We start from the raw sequence: 11,720 nt of genomic DNA, 5'->3' as shown, positions 1-11,720 counted from the left end.
TGTAAAACTTTCCTTATTTATCCCTGTTATGCTTAGATAAATTCAACCTTCCCAGTATTATTTTCTTAATAGTTGTAGATTTTATCTTGGTCTCCTTCAGACATCAGCTGTTCCTAAAACATCAACTACTCCATGTCACTAAATAAGATTTTTCAATATTCTTATAACTCAGTTTCTTGAAAGCCTCTGCTATTATTTTGCAGCTTTGTTCTAAGCTCCTTCCCGTTTTCCAAGTCCTTGTTGCATAAACCCAATTTCTACTCAAGGTGCAGCCAGCTGCTCTTTGCTCTGAATATGCAAACAGAAATCACATTTCACTTGACTATTTCCACTAGGGTTGTTGTTACTCTAAAAGACTCTGTGGGTATATAATAAAATGCAGGTAGCACCAACTGTGTGAAGAAAGGCTGATTTATAACAAAGCTCTAAGCGATGCTCAGACAATCATTTTATTTAATTGTCATGATTGGCTGAACATTTCTAACCCTCTAATTGCAAATAGAGGTTGCCTTGTGCAGTGAAATGATTCTTATAACAATGAACCATTCATTCTGCTGTGACTACACCAGTGGGTGGAGGGGAAGTGCCAGCTTTGTAATGTTTGAAATTATTATTATTAAAACAACTTTACAACTAGGATGTTGGCTTATCTGCAAAGAAATAAAAAGCCTTCCATCTCTTACCTGTTCATGTTTTAGAACCACTGTAAGTCAGTAGCAACCATAACCATCAGCATCTGATAGGGATGGTATTAAAAAAAAAAAAAAAAAGATGAGAAGCCTTTTCAGAAGAGGTGCAGAACTGAATAAGAAGCAATGCAAGATTTGCAAGGGCCCAGCAGCAAGGGAAATCCTTGCATGGTCCTTGAAGTAATGACTGGGAACAAGATCAGAAAAAGAAATGTTATTTTAGAAAAAGGCGATGAGATTATGATGCTAAAAATTATAAAATCCAGTAGGAATTAATCTGTCTTTTTGCTGTGAAAAGAACAAGATACGGATCTACATATGCTTGCGCTGTATTCTTTTCAAGAAATAACATGATAGTGTTTCAGAGACCATTATTCAAAGACTGATTCTAGAAGAAGTATAATACCAAAGTCAGTCTGTCTTTGTAGAGATGAGCTTTGCATTTATTGTTTTAATTTAGGTTTTAAAACCAAAAAAACAGGCCAGCTATTTATTTCATTATAGTTGCTATACATCATCCCTCCTTCTCTTAACTTCACCATGGAAGCTCAAAAGAAGTTTAAAAAGAAACACATTACAAGCTTCATTTGACAAAAAAAACATTGTTTACTTCGTGCACTTCTCTGTAATCTGGAATAGATGGCATGTTTGGAGGACAGCTGAAAAGGTGGATGTGGCTCCACATCCCACCAAAGTGCTGAGATCGCTGCTTTAAAATGATCCTTTGTGGCTTGTGGTAACTTAGGCTGGAAGCTGCTGCAGTCTGTGCTTGGGAAGGGACAGGAACTAGCTAAAGCATAGATCTACTAGCCCAAGGAATTATATGAGGATTTTATACACAAATCAGATCATACCAGGTCAAAGTTAGAGGTGATGCCTTGAAACCTACATGAAATGAGACTAAAAGTGATGCTTTGGAACCCTTGCCAGTAACTTTTACAGAGGATTATGATATTTTACCCTAGAAAACATATTACTGGTTCCATTCATATGTTGACTAAGTAAGAGGTGTTCTTCACTCCACTTACATCTGGATCCCTGAGGAAAGTCTGAAGTAGTTTTTTTCTGGAAGACCAAGTGGGTACATACTGCAGGAGGGTCTCAGACATGGGACTTCTGCTTGAGCATCTGAGTGATTTACTCTATAAAGCTTTTGATTTGTAGTGTTTTCTGGTTATTTTCTTAATTGATATCTGACCTCATAAAAACAAGGAAATTATCCTCATTATCTCTACCTTATGGTCTTGCCCATGACAACATGAGGCTGTTTTACATGTTACAGGCAGTATCTGAGTTTTCTGAATGAGCCAGACCTTTAGCACACACAAATCAGATTAAGTTGACTCACATAAGCTCCCGTCTTCCAGTAGGGCATTTCTTCTTTCCTTTAGTTTCAAACATAGCAGCTCAGATTTCCATTTATGTGAACATCTCTTACACCAATTACATATGATTCTTATGCTATAATTAAAATCCCTCTGCACAGGAAAAAAAAAAGAAAGTGGTTTGAAAATGCATTAATTAATTACATTAAATAAGCACACAAGAGACTGCCCTGGAGTTTTCATTTGTCCTCTAAGAATTTGTGAAGTTAGCCGCAATTCACAAAACGGATGAGCTTCATAAACATTTTTCTCTCAAATTTCACCTTTTGCACGTCTTACTGGTTTCCGACAGCTCTCAAGTAGCCACAAGCATGTTTCTATTCCTATATCCTACTATGTGCATTCGCTAAATACTTTGCAAGAGGTTTTCCTCAAAAGCTAAGAACTTTCCATAACCTCGTTTTTACCTACCAAGTTCCAAGTTCTGCGGGCATACTCTCCTGAGATTCTGACCTCATTTGTCTGATGATTTCCATCCAGCTACCGCATTCTTTACAGCAAGTACATGAAGAACCTATAAGCACCAGGAAAAGGCTTGTGTAAATGTGTTCAAAGGACTTAGATTAAGAGCAGAACATCCACAGCACAATAAAAAATGATTCATCTTAACTGTCCAGTGTTGCATCTCATTGTCTCTTCTTCTGTTACTAGGTAAAAAACAAACAAACAAAACCTATTTATTTAATATTAAATTTATTATTACAGCTGTGAAATTGGGCAGGAGTTTTAGATGGGAGCAGAAACTAGAATAATTGCACAGCAGTGATCATTAGTAAAGGAAGACAAAAGAATGCTTGGTTGGGAAGAGTGGTCTTCCAGGTGCTACAACAGAATTCATCAAAATGCCAAGATTTCTGAATATTCACCTTAAAGGAGAGAACATTTGCCACCATCTCACTTTGCCACAGCTTTGTCCAAACGGGAGTATCATACAAAAATCTGCTGGTGTCTTTAGCACAATGGAAATAAATGATGAAGAAACCCTGTGCTAACCAAACATAGATCATTTGCAAAGTCTGAGTGGGAATTTTTTATATATGAAAGGGGAAGGATTAGAACCTATGATCACATGAAATACAAATTACAATCCTCATTCAGAATACACAGCAACAGAGCTCACACAATAAGCTGGAGGGATAGATCTGATCATACTGTATGCTGCATTTTCTCCCTGCACTGCTTGTTAGGCTGCTCTGAGATGGAAGGAAAGATCTGCTCCTGCTGTTTTTTCACATGGGCACCGTTGGTACAACCAGGAGCAGCCTGAGGAGTATCAAGAAGGATTACACAGCTCCAGGAGCAGCAGTAAGGGACTCAGGAGTGCAAGTAGCTTTTTCGACAGTCCTCCCAGTCAAAGGAAGGGGGTTTGAAAGAGCCATTTGAATCTGGCAAATCAAGAAATGGCTACAAGACTGGTGCCACAGTCAGGAGTTCAATTATTTAGACGATGAGACTCAAATTGAGAAACATGGTCTGCTGGAGGCTGATGGCGTCCATCTGCAAGAGAAGGGGAAGAGCATCTTTGGTCATAGGCTTGCCAAGCTGGTGAACAGGGCTTTACAGTAAAGTTGCCGGGGGAAGAGAACTTCAGTTCATGCCACTCTTACCAGTTTGAAGCCAGTATCAGCAATAGATGCCCAGAGCCTGGAGGAGGGTCACAGGTCAGCAGGAGAGCACCTGAAGACCAGCACAAAGGAGTTCCAGCCACTGCAGACAGTAAGGCAGCTTCACTGGGGGCCCAGCTAAAATGGCTCTATGCTAACACATGTGGCACAGGCAATAAACAAGAGGAGTTAGAGGTGTACACACACCTCCAGGGCCATGACCTCACTGGCATTACCAAGATGTGGTGGGATGATTCCCATGACTGTGTTGGAATGGAGGATACAGGCTCTTCAGGAAGGACAGGCAGGGGAAATGAGGAGGAGGTGCCGTCCTCTATGTCAGTGAGCAGCTGGAGTGCATGGAGCTCTGCATGGGGATGGATGAGGAGCTGACAGAGAGCTTATGGGTCAGGATTACAGAAAGCTGAGGGACAGGTGACATTAGAGTGGGGGGTCTGCTACAGGCCACCTGACCAGGAAGACCAGGCAGATGAGGCCCTCTCTAGACAGATAGGAGCAGCCTCACATTCACAAGCCCTGGTCCTCATGGGGGACTTCAGTCACGCTGATATCTGTTCAAGGGACAACACAGCAGGACCTAAGCAATCCAGGAGGTTCCTGGAATACACTGATGATACCTTCCTTTTCCAAGTGATAGAGGAAACAACGAGGAGAGGTGCTATGCTGGACCTCATTCTCACCAATAAGGAGGGGCTGGTGGGGAATGTGAAGCTCAAGGGCAGCCTTGGCTGCAGTGACCATGACAAGGTGCACTTGAGGATCCTGAGGGCAACAAGGAGGGAGCACAGCAAGCTCCCTACCCTGAGCTATGGAAGAGCAGACTTTGGCCTCTTCAGGGATCTGCTTGGTAGAGTACTGTGGGATAAAACCCTGAAGGGAAGAGAGGCCCAAGAATATTGGTTGATATTCAAGGATCACCTCCTTAAAGCTCAGGAACGATGCACCCCAACAAAGAGGAAGTCAGGCAAAAACAACAGGAGGCCTGCATGGATGAACAAGCAGCTTCTGGCCAAACTCAAGCAGAAAAAGGAGGCCTACAGAGAGTGGAAGCAAGGACAGATAGCCTGGGGGAAATACAGAGAAATACAGAGCAGACAGGAATTGAATGAGGAAAGCTAGAACCCTGATAGAATTAATTTTGGCCAGAGGCATCAAGGGCAACAAGAAAGGCTTCTATAGGTATGTCAGTGATAAAAGAAAGAGTAGGGAAAGGAAATGGGAGACCATCTCCAGAAGGAAATGGGAGACCTTGTTACCCAGGATATGGAGAAGGCTGAGGTACTCAATGACTTTTTTGCCTTAGTCTTCACCAGCAATTGCTCTAGCCAGACCACCCAAGTCACAGAAGGCAAAGGCAGGGACTGGGAGAATGAAGAATTGCCCACTGTAGGAGAGGATCAGGTTTGAGACCAGATAAGGAACCCAAAGGTGCACAAGTCCATGGACCTGATGAGATACATCCATGGGTCCTGAGTGAACTGGCAGATGAAGTTGCTAAGCCCCTGCCCATCATATTTGAGATGTCACTGCAGTCCAGTGAAGTTCCCACTGACTGAAAGAAGGGAAACATAACCCCCCTTTTTTTTAAAAAAAAAAAAAAAAAAGGAAGACCTAGGGAACTACAGGCCAGTCACTCTCGCTTCTGCACCCAACAAGCTCATGAAGCAGATCCTCCTGGAAACTGTGCTAAGGCCTATGGAAAATAACAAGGTGACTGGTGACAGCCAACAGGGCTTCACTAAGGTCAGATCATGCCTGATAAATTTGGTGGCCTTCTATGACAGGGTTACAGCATTGGTGGCTAAGGGAAGAGCAACTGACATCATCTACCTGGACTTGTGCAAAGCATTTGACGCTGTCTTGCTCAACATCCTTATCTCTAAATTGGAGAGACGTGGTTTTGATGGGTGGGCCACTCAGTGGATAAGGAATTGGCTGGATGGTTGCAATCAAGGACTTGTGGTCAATGGTTCGATGTCCATGTGGAGACCGGTGATGAGTGGAGTCCACAGGGCTTGGTATGGGGACCAACACTGTTTAACATCTTTGTTGGCAACACGGATAGTGAGATTGAGTGCACCCTCAGCACATTTGCCAATGACACCAAACTGTATGGTACAGTCAACATGCTGGAGGGAAGAGATGTCATCCAGAGAGACCTTGACAAGCTTGAGAAGTGGGCCTGTGCAAATCTCACAAAGTTCAACAAGGACAAGGGCAAGGTCCCGCTTCTGGGCTGGGGCAATCCTAAGTGCAAATACAGGCTGGGCAGAAAATGAATTGAGAGCAGCCCTGAGGGGAAGGACTTGGGGTGTTGCTTGGTGAAAAACTCAACATGAGTTGGCAATGTGCGTTTGCAGCCCAGAAAGCCAACCGTATCCTGAGCTGCATCAAAAGAAGTGAGGCCAGCAAGCCGAGGGAGGTGATTCTCCCCGCCACTCTGCTCTCATGAGATCACATCTGGAGGATGGCATTCAGCTCTGGGGCCTTCAACATAAAAAAGGACATGAACCTGTTGGAGCAAGTCCAGAGGAGGGCCACAAGGATGATCAGAGGGCTGGAGCACATTTCCTACGAAGACAGGCTGAGAGAGTTGGGGTTGCTCAATTTAGAGAAGAGAAGGCTGCAGGGAGACTATCATGGCCTTGCAGTACATAAAGGGGGCCTACAAGAAAGCTGGAAAAGGACTCTATACTCTCAGGAAGTATAGTGATAGGACAGGGGTTAATGGCATTAAACTAAAAGAGGGTAGATTTACATCAGATATAAGGAAGAAATTCTTTATTAGGAGTGTGGTGAGGCACTGGAACAGGTTGCCCTGTGGATGCCCCATCCCTGGAAGTGTTCAAGGCCAGGTTGGATGGGGCTTTGAGCAACCTGATCTAGTGGTAGGTGTCCCTGCCCATGGCAGGGGGGTTGGAACTAGATGATCCTGAAGGGTCCCTTCCAACTCAAACCATTCTATGATTCTATGATCTTGGCATTCCTGTTTCATGCCTGTCATTACTATGACAATACCATACGTTCCCTTCAGCATTGTATGTCTTCCTTTACCTCTCAGCAGCAGCACCATCAGTTACTCAACAGGAAATATCTCGAAATAAGTCTTTCAGTTGAGGAGTCTGCCAAAAAGAAAACACTTTTAGAAATAGACAACTGATCTCATAAACAGAAATAAATCTAAAATTAACTGAAACAAAAATCACATGTCACCCTTCTACGCCCCCATCCAGGTCTCTGGGTGCTTGGAATCTTAAGCTGTACTCTCCATTCTGAAACTAAATTAGACTAGCAGTCTGAAAACGAACATCAGATTCAAAGTTTGGTGTAGCGGGTTGAAATGATACATTCTATACTTAGATATAAATGCACAACTCTAGACTCATTTATACTTGTAAGTTGTTTCCTAGAAACAAAATCTTATGATTTCAGTTCAATTAGATTGTATATTTTAATTAATTCTCTAATCTTTCTCTGGAAGCAAATCATCAAATAGAGGAGGCATCTGCACTGTTCTAATTGACTTAAATAGAAATAATGAATGCACAACCTTTGGGTTGATTGGACACCTGGATTATTTCCCACTGAGAAAAATAATATATCTATCCACAAGCAAATTTGGGGAAGAAAGGAAGTGGTAATTTCATCAACAGAGCATTAGAAAAGAAGTGTGCTAGAAGTACACACATTTATTAGGCAGAGCATCTACTCAATGTACTGTTAGAGCTTCACTTTGAAGACTGAAATGAAACAGCAACAGTTTGTTTCTTTCAGCAATTTCTGTAATAGAGAAGAAGGTAGGATATGTTTCACGTATCTAGCTATAAATGATCTCAGAATCCTTCTGAATATAATACACCAGGAACTGTGTTTGCCACCTTTATTCCTTCTGACTGAAATAATCCCACTGACATATTTCTCCTTTTTTCTTTTTTCTTTTTTTTTTCCAGGAAGAATGAGTTTACATTTTCTTAAGAGGATAATACTATTGTTACATCTAGGACACAATAAAAAAGTACCTTGAACTAATTCTTGTAGAATACAAACCGTTTACTTTGCAAAATTAATCTCTTGTACATGGAATTTCATGTAGAAAACGCAAGCTTCATGAATGATTCCCATAAGGATTCATTTAGCAGGCTTCATTATGTGGAAAGGGTATAAAGAAACTGAAGACCTAAAATGGCTGCTCAGCATTATATTGTTCTGTGGCTGCTAGCATGATTTACAACTATGCATTTTCTGCTCTTGTTTCTTTAGCTCAGTGCTGAATTACAAATGAACAACTGGATTCTGGGATTCATCTTCTAGTTCAAAAATAAAATTAACCTGAACATGGGATATTTTTCTAATACATTAAGTCAATGAATTCTTTATAAGGAAATACATTATTTGGGGGAAAAGATCCTAACCCTTTTCAAACCTTTCTGTTTCACTCTTATGTGAAGAGTAAAGAATACTACATGCAAAAACAGACCACACAATTACAAGTAAGGTAGTTTGATACCATTCCAGTAATTACGTGGATAAGCAATTCAGAATGCTTTGCATGAACAAATATTTAATCAAATAAAAGGTGACTAGTATGCTTTGACTTCATTTGAACGTACATGTGCAGTATGTTCGTGTACAGATGTAGTTATCTGACAACACGTGCAAGCTGAGACATCACCTTCAGTCCTCCTGACAATATGGATCTTTCTGTCTGCTTAACAACTGTGGTCCATATCTGTTATTAAATAATGTATATAAGTGCTGCAATCCCAACCCATGAAAAATCATAAATAATTACTGAGCATTTTGTTATATATATGACACAAGCCCTGTCTCAGGGGCTTGTGGTCTACACAATAACAGGCTAAAAATATTGAAAATACTACACAAGGCCAGAAATTAGAGGGAATCTGGCACTGTTCAATATTAAAGACTTGAGAGAAGACATTTCTATGAAGGAAGGGGAGACAGAATCTTGAAGTTCAAAGTCAAGAGGACACAAACATTAGAAAGCCATCTCAATTTGGCTTTCATGCAGCATGCAACTCCAAGACCTACTGGAGGGAAAATGAGCTCCATGAAGGTAGACAGTCTTTACCATATTTCCAGCTCTGTTGTAGTGGCACCTGAATTTTTAAAATTAAACAGATGCGCATCCAGGTTGGTCTTACGAATCTAAGGGATTATATTGTGTTTTGTTGTTGTAGATCACGTTAGGGAAGTAGAGAGACATACCATGTTAAAGTGATTTCACAGCCATCTGCAAAAGGCTCAGGAATCCAAACTGGGTATGCAGATCATCCCTGTGCCTTTTGGAAATCTCTAGGATGTGGCTATGCTTGTCTCTGTGGCCAATCCCACAGGCTAGGGCAGGCTGGGGGAGGTGTTTGTACTGGCCCTTTTCCTTCTGTTTCACATCTCCAATGCTGGTAGACAAAAGCAACCAAAATAGCTCTCGGGCTGTCAACCAAGGTCCCAGGCAACAGGGAAGGTTCTTCAGCTCCCTCCTTGTATCATAGGCCTGGATTAGGCTGAGTTAGCCTTATTTCTTTGTAAATAAGGGACCAGTATCTGCCAGCAACATGCCTCTCATTTATCTGATCTCATAAGAATTATTTTTAGTAAGAACTAGTTTGCCCTGAAAGAAAGCTATTCTCTAAAAAAAGCTTTGTACACTTAAGACATATGGGAGAGAAGGAAGCCTGCATCTTGCATTACTTTTTTTTTTTTTCCTTTCAGTCACCAGAAAAAGGAAAAAAAAAAAGAAAAAAAAAAGAAAAAAAAAATGAAACTGCCCTTTTTAGCAAACAGAAAAGATAAATGCATTGGTTCTAAGTTGAAAATAATAGATCTGCCTTATGCCATTCTTGACAACCTTTCCTGAAGTCTCGTTAGCTCACAGAACGTGTGATGTGCATAGCTCTTACCTCTTTTTATAACAAAGTTGCACACGCATAACTGCACTGAAATAACAGTTGTATAGCTGTACTTGAATAGGAGCTATTTCTATCACTTCTGTTATAAAAATTAATTGAAATAAACAGTTTACAGCCAGTCGCCCTTTTTGACAAGCTTACTGGCACTACAGACATTGCTTAGGGTCATCATACTCTGTATTTTTGTACACAGACTCAGTGAATGGAATGCATGATATGCTTACTAAGCTACTTTGGATAAACATGGAAAAAATCTAGTGGTGTACTTGTCACAGACCAGAACGGTTTCATGTGCTATGTGATTTGAAAGGAGATTCCTTTGCTATGTGTCATTTACCTTATATACATTGCTGTTGCCTGGTATTTCATAACCCTTAATTCTTTGGATGCCCACACTGAGATTGTTATATACATATACGCATAAAAAAGATTAGAACTGTGTCTTCTTATGTGATGTCATGTTATAACCCACAAACAGCTTTATTGCACTTTACCATGTTTGGAAACAAAGGGCAAGGGATGCCGATGCTGATGACGTATGCTTCTAGTCAGAATCATTTCCTTTCTGCACTTGGAAAACAGAGCTCCTTTCCTTTACATACATTCTATGTACACATGCATAGCCTTGGGACATCAGGATAACTAGAAAAAAAAAAGTCTTCTGTTTATATGTAAATCAAAGACAGTCATGGTCACGTGTTAAATGATAAATAAGTTGGTGATGTGAATTAAGCAAAAACTGATATGAGTTAAATTTTAACTTAATCTTTTGCCATGATCCTGCAATTTTAAGGATCTTTGAGTAGGTTGGGCTCTGTCGTATGTGAATTAATTGTTAGCATAACTGATAAAACAGTAAACAGAATCCTAGATTATGAAAGTCTTTGGGAAAAGAACTGTGTGTGTATGGGCAATGTATATCACAAGACAACCTCACTGGTGGATGACTGCATTCCCTGGCACAACTGTAATGCACACACTATACTTCAGTTACTGCTAATTCATTAAATCATTTGGCACCACAAAGAGAGAATTATGGTATTAAGTGTAAGACTTGCACTGAAGATAATGCAGGGCCTGGTACTCCCTCCCATTTCTCCTGTGGGACTCTGAATGCATTCTCCAAATCCTCCGTGCCACTGCCTCTGCATGCCTGATGGTAACTTCACCCTCCCAAGAAGGCTGAGAAAGTAAACGTGTTTAAGGTGAACTGAAGTCTTCTCCTGGAATTTACAAAGTAAATGTAGCTATTTTATAAAGTATGTTGTGATATTATGGATAGCGAACATGAGGCTTCCTGTAGCTGAGGTTTTTATGCTTTCCATTTAAGTCACTGTTTTCAGCTACTTAGAACACTGGCAAGTATCAACTGTGATGCCTGAAATTTACCATTCGGGGTATTTATCTCACCTCAATACTTCTGCAAAACTCTAGCCAAAGTAACCCAGTCAGGAGAAAAGCATACCATTTTGTCTTAAAAAAAGTTTACAGCCTTTCTTTTTTTTTTTTTTTTTTTAATCCCAGAATATCCATATGCTAAAAATATGAAGAAGGTATCATGAATGCTAATATCAAGGAGTTACCTTTTGCTGTTCATAGAACAAGCCTTCTGAAACTTCTGAAAATTGTTTTGCATTTGTTCCGTCAAGAATGGACATGCTCAGATTAAACTTGTGTTATGTGATGAAGAGCTGTGTAGGAAAATATGGGGGGCATCCCTGTGGCAAGGTACCAGGGAGTAAGGGAAACTAGAACTAACACTGTGCTGTTTTTACCCTGCTGGGCAGCCAAACTCCATCACAGCTGCTCTCTCAATCCCCGTCCTCAAAGGAAAAGGGGGAGAAAATATGATGAAAAGAAAAAGAAGGGCTCACAGGTTGAGATAAGGACATGGAGATCACTCAACAATTATCGTCAAGGGCAAAACAGATTCAGCATAGGGAAATTAATTTGCCTATCACTAGCAGACTAAAGCAGTGAGAAACTAAAAGCAAACTAAAAGCACCTTCCTCCCCATCCACCCTCTTTTACCTCCCTCGTGGCGCAGGGGAACGGGGAATGGGGGCTGCGGTCAGTCCCTGATGCTTCGTC

At 40.9% G+C, this 11,720-nt stretch overlaps 1 long non-coding RNA gene across 1 annotated transcript; it reads right to left on the bottom strand.

Annotated features, from left to right (window-relative positions):
- Positions 1 to 689: 689 nt before the first annotated feature.
- LOC121067612 lies at positions 690 to 11,520 on the bottom strand. The gene is made up of 7 exons (XR_005818350.1): positions 10,124 to 11,520; positions 6,754 to 6,821; positions 3,682 to 3,751; positions 3,195 to 3,571; positions 2,486 to 2,588; positions 2,038 to 2,167; positions 690 to 876 (listed from the first exon to the last, which is right to left on the bottom strand). It is a non-coding gene; the product is annotated as an uncharacterized LOC121067612 (long non-coding RNA).
- Between the last annotated feature and the right edge of the window lie 200 nt (positions 11,521 to 11,720).

This window comes from Cygnus olor, chromosome 3 (assembly GCF_009769625.2).
Source record: "Cygnus olor isolate bCygOlo1 chromosome 3, bCygOlo1.pri.v2, whole genome shotgun sequence".
In the NCBI taxonomy this organism is placed as follows: Eukaryota; Metazoa; Chordata; class Aves; order Anseriformes; family Anatidae; genus Cygnus; species Cygnus olor.
Note: the sequence above shows the minus strand (reverse complement) of the source record. Positions and strands in the feature narration are given on the sequence as shown.